Source organism: Corvus cornix, chromosome 2 (assembly GCF_000738735.6).
Source record: "Corvus cornix cornix isolate S_Up_H32 chromosome 2, ASM73873v5, whole genome shotgun sequence".
In the NCBI taxonomy this organism is placed as follows: Eukaryota; Metazoa; Chordata; class Aves; order Passeriformes; family Corvidae; genus Corvus; species Corvus cornix.
Window position 1 is genome coordinate 66585558 of NC_046333.1, and position 11354 is coordinate 66596911.

An 11354-nucleotide genomic window follows, 5' to 3' on the forward strand; every position below is an offset into this window, starting at 1 on the left:
TCCTAATCCACGGTGACTTTATGCACAGGTACCACGCTGCTGGCAGATTAACAGATTGGTTTACAGCAAGATATTTTGGACACCTAACTGAGTCCTCCTGGTGAGCCCCTCCTGAGCTTTCTCATCTGCTACCAAACATGAGACAGCTGACAGGTTTTTAAATGATGAACTCCTATGGGTCACATTACTTAATTATACAGTACATCCAGGGATACGCACATGGGTCTTTTATGGTAAATGATATGACTGTCTTAAAAACTCATTAATATGTCATTAACCAAGCAGACATTTACTAATTAAACAATTAGCCCCTCTCTTCTATTCCTTTGTTCCACTCAGAGATGCTCATTTACTGTGATCCCCGATCCCCCCTCAGATTTTTTTTTCTTTTTTAATTTCTTTTTCAGGAAAACTTAGTATCTATAAAACATTTCCTTTGCTTTTGTCTCAGTTTAGTCAAATGGGAAACCAAAACAAAGTCTAGATTCCCAGCTGGTGAAAATCACCTTTATTTCATGGAAGTCAAAGGAGTTATGGTGATTTACCCCACCTGAGGATTTTGCTCCAGGCTTCCCAAATACAAGTAATGTATTGATTTCAAATGCATGTCTACTCTCAGAATATGCAGGCTTTGCCTGTCCAAACTGATACTGATTTTTACAATACTTCCAGAAATGCATCCAACAGATACTCTGAGCTGCATAATTATTAAATACAAACAAAACCCCCAACACCAATAAAGCGAGTATAAATATGCAAAGATCAAGGCCTGGAAGCAGATTATTCTGCATCACCATATGAAGTTAAACACTAAAGGAACACGCTGTATTCTTACCTTTGAAATTCAAAGGATTTTTAATAATTTTACTTGAGCTGTTTTCTGCTGATAAATGTAGCTTGATCATGTTTGATGTGTTTTAACTGTGTAGTAAACTCTGATACAAAGAAGGATTATCAAATATCTCAAACTGGAATATAGTGAGTTTCTTTCTGGAGACAAATCCCCCATTTCTCCTTTATGATCAGAAGGTAAGCATTATTTTATTTCTATTTAAATGGCCATCTTTTTTACTGTATATACAGTAGTTTTACTAATAAACAAATAGCTGATATATAGATGCTGAAAGAAAAAATAGTGAAAAGAATATTTCTTTTACTTCTTATATTACAAGTGTTCTAACTCCTATAATTTTATTTTCTCTTGCTTGCCACAAAACAATCTTTCAGGAGCAGCAGATCATTTGCAGAGGATTATAGAAAGGGTTCAACCAGGCACTAGCAAAGGAAGAAAGACAAACCGTTTAAATGACCTATCCTTATACTGATAACACAATGAAGAATTCTGCCTTGGTTCTGATCCTTCCTGCACTGTATCTTCACTCAGAATCACACAAAACTGCAGATCAGGTCCTAGAGGTCTGGGGGATCACTAGCCCAAATAAAATACAACTTTAGCTACAAGGAGAGATAAAAACCTTCCCTTGGGCTTTCACCTACCATCACAGGTGAGCAATCTGTGGCAACTGGAGTCTGGTATAGTCCAGTAGCATAAGTCACCAGGGATGATGAAGTATCTTCAGAGTAGTGTCTTAAAAGCAGCTTACACATCAGCATTCACCAGAACCCAACACGCCACCAGAAAAATGCCAACAGCTTTACTGCAGTGGAAGATCTGTCCCCAAAAGTGTGAGATAGTCTGTGAAAAGGTCAAATAAATACAGTATTTAAGACCAAACAAAACCTGAGAAAGTTCTTGTTAAGGAGAAGGATTCTGTGCACAGTCATGAGACAGAAGTCTTCTATATTCTCTGTGGACAAGCAGAGCGTGGGTAATGATAACAAAGAGGTCTTCCACACTGCAGCATTGAAATGCCTCTTCCTGAGCTGGAAGGACAACAGTGAGGGCTCTGGAAAGGTCAGATGCCATCCTCCCTGGTTATAAGTCCTGACTCCTGCCCAGTCACATATTTAGAACCAGCAGCCCTTTGGAAAGCAAGCTTGAGTCCATTCTTGCTGATTTATTTCTGTGGTCTGTGAGGGATCAGTTCAATTACACCCAGCAGAAACTCCATCATATATTCACTGTCACTGACTGGAGGTGCTTTCAGGCCACCAGGAGCACTGGCCATCCTGCAGAGGCACACCATGTTGCCACTCACCACTACATGCAGCCTCTGTGCTTAACTCCAGATCAGTTAGGACAGGAATACAACATAAAACCTATCACAATGTAGACTTCTCTCCTACACAATATCTATTAGGCATTAATTTTGTGGCAATAGCTCTTTTGCAGCAACAAAAAATTATGAAGAAGCTAAAGCCCAGATGAAAATTGATATCTAAGGATCTAAGGATAAATTCCTGACTTTCAGATTATGGCTTTTTTTATGAAAGATTTCTTCCTGTATTGCCGCTTATTTAGATGGTAAGGGCAGTGTGAGAATGGAGACACACATTTTGAATACGATGTAAATCATGCATAATTTTCATAGATTTTCAAGAGGCCTTTAGATGGAAGAAATATCTGTCTTCTACTGATTATTAGAATCACCTAAAGGTTTGCACATTTGCTACTAGCCAAGCTACCCTAATTCCACAATCAGGTAGTGATTAAATATTATGATGAAACCCTATACTTCGGATCTTCATTTTCATCACTGCTACACAGACAAGAACACAAAGGCAAGGAAGCTGCAACCCCACTCTTTAATAGCTGTTGCATAGAAGGACAAATTTCCAGAACTGGAAACATAGAAGAGCAAAGTGGTATTTGCGTGAGAAAGATTTTCACAAAGGAAAGATCAATCCCCCCTCCACTGACTGAAGAGAAAATTAATTACTGCAGTTGGCAGAGGATAAATGATTCCAATTTACAGAGTTGTGTAATTATAGCAGCTGCAGAGTCGAAGACTGGATGCTAACTTTGAACCTCCACCCCAACATGACATTTCTACTCGCATTTAGTTCTGCCACTTGTGAGCATGTTGAAAGTTCTCTCACTGTGTCTTCATAATTATATGTTGGTTCAAAAATAATCATTGGCTCCATTGCATAGACAAAACCTTATCATCTGGTTAGCAAAAGGTATGTTGTATCGTCTTTGAAGTGCTGAAATCCCCACAGTGGAAAATTTATTAGGGGAAAGTGATGTTATGGCAACACAATTAATTCTGCCACAACATGCAGAATTAACTACACTGTTAAGAATTAGGGATTCAAAGAAGAGTTCAAAGGAAGAAAAATACTGTATGTCAAATCATGAAGTATAACCTTTTCATAAGGTCTAACAACACCATATTGTAAAGAGGGATCTCAGTGAGACATCTAGCTAAAGAAAAAAAAAGGAAAATAAATGGTTAAGGAGATGGGGAAGCATCTTTAGTGTTGTACTTGTTTTTCTCATGGGAGGTTGTCAGTTATGCTTGTAGAGAGAATTCTGCTCTCTTTTTGAAGCCAAGAGGAAAGTTTTTAATCTCATCTTTAACTTTAATCCTTTAAAATATGTAAGAGATTTAGACGTGAACAGGGTAAATTTGGCAGAAGATCCTAGCTATGGAAGTAAGGTAATTTCTTTCAACTACTAATTGCCAAGGGTGTTCAAAGCCTGCCACCTAAACTATCTATCAATTCCAGCTACAAGCTGCAATCTACTGATTTTTTACATTTCTTTCTATTGATCAAAAATATTTAGAAAAGTCACCAGCTACGAGTGAGTGAAACGATGTGATTATTACAGACAGGGATGAGGGCTCTCTAGTGCTGTTGCTTTTTTCAGAACAAATGAAGAATGAAAGACATTTTCTCAAGAAATATGCACAATAGCATCTGTGGTGACTCTGTAGTTATTTTATGCACCAACAAGAAAGGAGCTAGTCCTCAAGAAAAATTTCAGAAAGTCTTAGAAAATTGGCAACTGAGCCAAACATTTCGTTTTTAATATGAGGAGACTTTTGACTTTAACAGAGAGTTTTGTACCATCTAAAGGTCACATAAGCCTCATGTACAAGGCAACCTGATTACATTCCATTACTGAAATGCAGGTGTAGAAGCCAGAGTACAACTTTTTCCCCTAAAGTACCTGTACATCCGTACATACACTGAAAACACCTGCCATGCACAGCCATTAGGCTATTTCAGTTGAACTGAGGTGAAATCCCATAGTATACTCTAAGGCTGTGGTCCTGTTCTATTGAGCACTTCCTAATGGGAGTAAAAAACATTTCATTTTTGGGGGGGTTTATTTCCAAAAGGCTACAGCAAAGTTGGAAACTGAAGAATAATTTTTTTTATGTGGAAAATTGGCACTAAGTAACAACACACCTTGACTAAGGTTACACAGAAACGCTTGGAGAAGCTGAACATTGAGCCAAACAGCTGAAATCTCCCTCTTCTGGTCATGGTCAGCCTCTGGTTTTAATTACCTGGGTACAAATCTACCAGCTAAAAGGAACTAACGGATTTACACCTCTCTATTTAAACCACCCTTATTTATTAGGCAAATTTGCAGTTTTCAATGCCATTGCATTAACAAACCTAGAAGACAGCTGAGGCCTGTTTTAAAAAGGACTGATTCAAAATGACTGGAGATCTTAGGTTTTGGCCGTGTGCAACTACAGTACAGCAGATGAAGCAATTACATAATCAGATAGGCTTGGCCTTGTCTACTCTTTGATCAATTCAACATGTGCCAAATCCATGTCATATGAATGAAAAATCTAATCCAGAACAAAATGACTATGTCATAGGAATAAAAAGCTAATCCGAGGGGGCTCACATCTGTTCTCAGTCACATCAGACCCAGGACAAGCTGAAATGCCATTGAACTTGATGCCTTTTATGCCGGTACTAATAAGATTAGGATTTAACTTCCTCTTCCCTCTCTTAAATAATGTACAGAGTCAGCATAATTAAAAATCAATATGAAAGAAAATAACTGCTGCAATACTCAATGCAGATATAATAATTTTAAAATACCATAAAAACATTTGTTTCTTTTGAATCTAGTTTGTATAAGGTCCCATTGTACAGATGAAACACTTCATTAATATACCTCAAATAGTTATCACAAAACTTTTTTAAAGCATCACTAGCAAGATCATGAACACCAGTCGTGGGTATAAGATATGCTTGATGAAACATTCTGGAAATCTTGAGCAAGCATTTGGTATATTTATACAAGTTATACTCTTAAATTATAGGTTAAACTTCTGTAAGGATATTAACCTATGATATAGGAATCTGTATAATTGAAAAACTCCCAGAGAATTCAGTAAAAATGTTGCCTGAATAAGGTATTCAGAACCTTCCAGAGATATGGAGGAGCTAGTGTTACCAGAGTTCTGTCAGGAGCCAGTCCAAATTTGTGTGAAGTCAATTCAGACAACTTTGGAACACCCCTCTTAAAAACATGTTTATTCTTGAGCAAACAAAAAGACGGAATTTAAACAAAACACTTTTTACTTTGTCTGTGAGTTTTCCCCAAGCTTCTGTCCACACCACTGGCAGCCTTCTGTAGCTGGATTTTGCTTACCTTTATAATACTATGATTTGTTGCTATGGAAATTATAGCCATGTCACAAATAGAAATTTATGCCTTTGTGGAAAAAACAATATTCTAACCTAGGAAAGCACAAATATCCAAAACTGAAAAATGACAAAAAATAAAGAATCTTGCTGTGAAAACTTTGCTAATGTTGGATTTGGAATCAGAAAGAAGCTTGAGTATATTTGCAATTTCAAGCTATTGAAATGTCCTTGTGTGCATGAAGAACACATTGGGTGCATGGAAGTTTTCTGACTATAAGTTTACTACCTCTGACTGTATTTAGTCAGAAAATAAAAATAGATCTATACTAACTGGGCAGATTTAACAATTTAAATATGAATAGAAACCAGTATCCCAGAATCAAGAGTCCTGTTCCTTTGAAATATATATTGGGTGTAAGAATGAGTGTAGGGAGACTGTCTTAGCACCCACATTAGAAGTTTTTCTTCTCTTGTTTCCTATTTACCTGAAAGACAGGAGATTCCTTTATAAGGCACTTTTTAGAGACTCAAGGCAATTCTTACAGCGCTTGAACTAGAGTCCTGTTCTGACCTTCTGGAAGAGAACTGGGCTTTTTAACATTTTATTTTTTCTGCCTCCTGTTTTTATTTTTTCTGTCTCCTGTTTTTGCTGTGCTTTCTATGAATGCTGCTGGAATCTGTTGTGGCCATATCTGCAATGACAATAACAGTAATTTTGAATGCTTATTGATCTACTCTTTTTTCTTTTCAATAATCTATAATAACGTCATCTGTGTCATCTCTCAAACCCCACTTGATGTGATTATTTCGTTTTATTCTGCATACATTTCTTCCCTCTGATTTTCTATTTCTATGATAATTCCTTGTAAATTCAATTATTTATTAATTTTCTGCACATAGTTTTCTGGATCTTTCACTGCAGTGCTAATGAAATCTAGACAGAAAGCTCAGAACCACATGACTTCAGATAGACAAAAGATTCTATACTTTTTTTTTCAATAACATGCTATTTGTGCTGCTTTCCTGCAGGAATGCTTTTCAGTTGAAACAAGCTAAGTCTCATAAAAAAGAGCATGCACCAGAGAATTAAGACAACTAAGAGGATCTCTAGCTGCCACGTTCAAGAACTGCTAGAATTCACAACTTCCAGACAAAGACTACTGTTCATTTTACTCTCTGAAACCATCACCCTGCAGAAAGAGCACAAGCGTGAATTTCCCTGGTTTTCCTGCAGATCCTTGTAATTCAAAAGATTGGGCTCCTAAATTCTTTTGTCCTTCATCAGAAATGAGAACTGGATATGGTTAACATATAATAAGGATGCTTTATCTTTGTGAAACTGGAAAACATCATTCCTCATGTCCCTCCACATTATCCTGAAATATGACCTCAGTGTAATAGATTTCATTGTGGGAAATTTATTCCTCCTCCTTTGTTTTCTTTGCCTCCCTTTTTTTGATCCCCAAACCAGGAAGGAATGGGACGGAAAAAATCAGGAAAAAAAAAGCAAGTTGAAAATCAGACAGATGCAGACTATGAACACAAAAATTATCCTATTGCAAACCTCATGATAGCAAGCAACCCCATAAATAAAGCTTTCTGGTCCATTTAATTGCTTTTATTGTTGTCATATTCTCAGTTAAACTAATTCAGCTGACCAATATTTCATTCACACAAATGTTTCCAGAAAGCTTAAGTGTAGCAAAGGCTTGTCCAAATAATTATTATTGTTGTTGTTGTTATTTATGTAATTATATTATTTAATAATAATAACAATAATAATATAATACACTGGAGGAAATGAACAGTTATATTTCTAAAAGCTTGCAAAGGTTAAAAAAATGTCTTCTTTTGTATAATTATCATCTACCCAAAAAACCCAAAACAGACTGTAACTGATGTACCAGCTCCTGAGAAAAATCACAAAAAGCAAATGACAAATGCCATTTGTCAAGCAATCAATGTGGTTAAGTTTTGATGACACAAATAATTACCTAAATAAATTAAAGACTTCACTCAAACATCAATCTTAGAATAATCTAACATTGACTTTCAGAATTATCTGGCCTTTCTGGCATGGAGTTGAAGGATAAGATGCTGAAAAACAGACAGAAAAGCAGAGGTGCCAGCTGGGGAGGGGAAAAAAGCCTTTTTGATTTAACTAGAAAAGATGTTTTATATATTCGTTGAAAAGAGCTTTGGTAAAGTGGGAGAAGGTGAAATACTCTAAAAACAATGTAAATCACTGGAAAATTGGTAGAGTTGAAGCAGCATTCATGAACCACTGAGTGAAACAGTAAGAAAATGAGGCAGCAATCAGAGACATTATCAGGTACAGGATACATAAACATATTTATGATATATAATGTAAAATTGATTTCATAGAAACATATTTATTTTTCTTGCAATGAAAAGAAGTTAATGTATTTAGAGCATGAGGACAATGCTCTGCTACCATAAGAAAGCATCCTTTACGTACTGACACTCAAAGGTTTTACCTGTCCTTGAAAGCTGTCATGCACCAGCTGTAATGGGTGCCACTTTTTCACTCTTCTTTCACTTACTGCAGTAGGCTAAAACCTAATGTCTGGGAGTAAATATGAAGCCAAACAAAATTTCACAATTATGAATGTTTAATACAGCTGGTGTGAATTTTCTTGGCAGCAGTGGGTATTTCTAGTGATCTGTTTTGGTTCATTCACAGCACTCTTCCATGTTTCTGTTGCTAAGCTTCTATAGTTACCTGAAATCTTTTATTACATGCTGCTTTCTTTGACCAAATAATCTAAGTGACAATTCTTTAAAAGGAACACATATAAAAGCACAAAACAGGTAATGTGCTTCTTATATTCCACAACAGTTTCTCCTAAAAAGTCCACCAATTTTTTCTTTTCCATTAATGGAAGTGGAACTGTCCAATTCAATAGTTTTTACACATGATCCGTAGGCAAGTTCTAAGGTGAAGAATAATGAATAATAAATTAATTACAAAAGGGCTTGGACTTTTGTGTGGAAATGTTTAGAGATCTGAAAATCAAGGAACTTCAAAAGTGACTGTGCAGCAATATATATATTACTTAAAGCAGATGAAAGTCTCCTCTTTGAGGGGTATATAATGTTACACAGATGACAATTACATCAAAGTCTGATGCAAATTTCACTTCATTGTTGACCTATTTCTGTCCTAAATCATATAAGAACCATGCAAATATTCACTTAACTAGTCCCTAAATTTTACAGAATTTCAATAAGCAAGACATGCAATTATACTAAGCGAAGCTCCTTGCTTGTATCAGACATTTGTTAGCAAGAATGGTTTTATTAAGAGGTTGCTCTTTGCTCTAGAAGCACCCTAATTTTATCACATGTATTTTCAGTCCTGAAAGCAAAAAAAATCATTGTGTTTCAAGTTAGTTTCATTGCAAACCAAAACATTTTGGTTTAGTTAGTTACCGTTCTGCACCTGCAGTAGCCCTCAGTTTAATACACAGGCTGCTGTCCCTGCTCGGAACTACATTTCCTATCAAAGAGCGGCCCAGTCTTTGATCACACAACATGAGCCATTATGGGAAACCCTACAGTGCTGATGGGCAAAAGCAAGTACAGAACACAGAAGCCACATGACAGCTCTCATGCAGTGGTAGAGCACTTTGGGTAGGTGCAGTGTACCACTAAAGCAAAACGTGCACCTTTCCACTTCCAAGTATTTTGCTGCTTTTGTATCACTTCTAAACCAAATGTAATGTCTCACAGAAGTGGTGTTCCGCTTTTCAGCTCCACATGGGGCTAAAAGAGTGTTTTGATATATTCAGCCCAATAGAGTGCTTTGAATATATTTTTGGAAGAAAAAAACAAAACAAAGAAACCCCTAATACAATAGTTTTTGAATTGCATTCGTGCTTTATATTTTTTTGCTTTATAGAACTTCATTAACCTTCAATTACCTGTCATCAGTTCAATTTCCTGAAGCTTGAGTAAAGTTTGATCCAGGTTCTGAGTTCGTTGACTTTTTTATTCATTGCTTTCTATTTATGTTTAGGACACACTTTTTTTTAATGTTTTAATGACTCAGGACAATTTTTTCATCACCAAAACAAAGGTGAAATTGATATTCAATTTTCTAAACTATTTTTTAGTCTTCAGAAGTGCACTAGACATTTCATAAGAGGTATGAAGGGCATCAGTGAGCCTGTGAAGGTGAACTGCAGTTTAGGCCATTACACATTTTATGAGATCAATTAAAGAGGGATACAAGTTTCAGATTAGATATAATTTTATATCTTAATATGATTACAAATAAAATTATCTGCTCCTCCTCAAGATATTTAATACCAACATAATATAGCACATTTCTCCATTCAGTTTGATTTGTCTGATCACAAAAAACTAAATGAAGCTAGCCTTATATCTCAGAAGGTTTCAAGGACCAAAACAAAAATAATAAATTCATGTTAAGGTAATTAAGAATTAAACTGAAGAGAACTTCCACACTCAGTGAGGAACTGGATAGTACTTAAGATACACTGAAAATGTGGATGTATCTGAATTCTTCTTCCACTCCTTGTCAAAGCATAGGTACCTCTGTCCATCTGGCTCTCCCAGCATGAGTACCCTGAAAACAGGAAACTACCACTCCTCTTGGTGAAGTAAGTGGACTGTGGTAGGGCTGTCATCCAGCTTCTGTTTAGCAACCTTGTGATTAGTGGATTCCTTTGGGAAATGGAAAAGCCTTTTCCAAAACACCTTTCTGAGCTTTAGGGAGTTCAAACCCCCATCTCCAGAGAGCACTCTCCACCCCAAAATACATTCTGTTCTGGAATAAGGAGTTTTCTCCCTCTTTCCCTTTGAGGCTGTGAAACTGGAGTGGTAGAAATCCAGATTCATTGGATCAGAGAGAGTAATTGGCAAGGGGATCTAAGTGAGGGTGAGAGGACCTGAATTCTGGGAATTCTCTCAAGCACAGTTCAATGCAAAGTGCCAGTGCATCCAGACAGCTTGTAATATGGTTATCGGAATTTTTCTTCCAGGTGAAGGAAGAACCAGTTTCTGCATCCCAAATGAACTTTAGGAGCATGTACACTGACAACATCAAAATGTCCCTAGCTCTCAAGTGTGGAAGGTAACTATTAGTGCATTTGGGACTCCAGAATTGTGGGGAGGTACCTCATGAAGCTGACATCTGCAACTATAACCAACAGCTGAACAGGGACTTTCTGGAACATGGTTTGTGATTTCAGATGTCTGTGTCTTATTCACGCTCCTAAGCTCAATTACTCAATCTAGCCTGAAACGTGCTTGTGGTCACTCTTGGGGAATATTCAGGTACAAGGGTGGCCAATAGCACACCCCAGATCTCAATATTCACAATGCAGTAGTGAATATTATGTCGCACAGGGATTTTGAGTAACACAGCTCCGACCAAATTCTGTAGCAAAATTCTCCGTTGTAAAGTGAGCAGAAGCTATTGTCTCTTACTGTCTCTAAGTGCTGCTATTGAGCTGTAATTTGTGTGAAGAGGACATTGCTCCAGAAATACAAACATATGAGAAATCCATCTAAACATTTCCAGCCTTGACATTATTACTTTCTATCACCAAACCCATCCTTGAAATAGTCTATTTTCATGCCCTTCTACAGCCTTTCACCAATCCTTTATCCATTGCTGCACAACAAACAGCCTTAAACTTTAATGGGCTGCATGACTTTTATTTCTTCTGTTCATTGCATTTCATCTCCAAAGTTGCCACATATTTTATATTTTTAACACAAAGACACTTGGAGTTGTGATTGTGCCTGCAAGATTGGAAAATATCTATCTTTAGGCTATA

At 36.7% G+C, this 11354-nt stretch overlaps 1 long non-coding RNA gene across 1 annotated transcript; it reads left to right on the forward strand.

Moving 5' to 3' along the window:
- The first annotated feature begins 726 nt into the window (after window positions 1–726).
- Window positions 727–7032, forward strand: LOC109145053. The gene is made up of 2 exons (XR_002046193.2): window positions 727–1029; window positions 6556–7032. It is a non-coding gene; the product is annotated as an uncharacterized LOC109145053 (long non-coding RNA).
- The last annotated feature ends 4322 nt before the right edge of the window (window positions 7033–11354 follow it).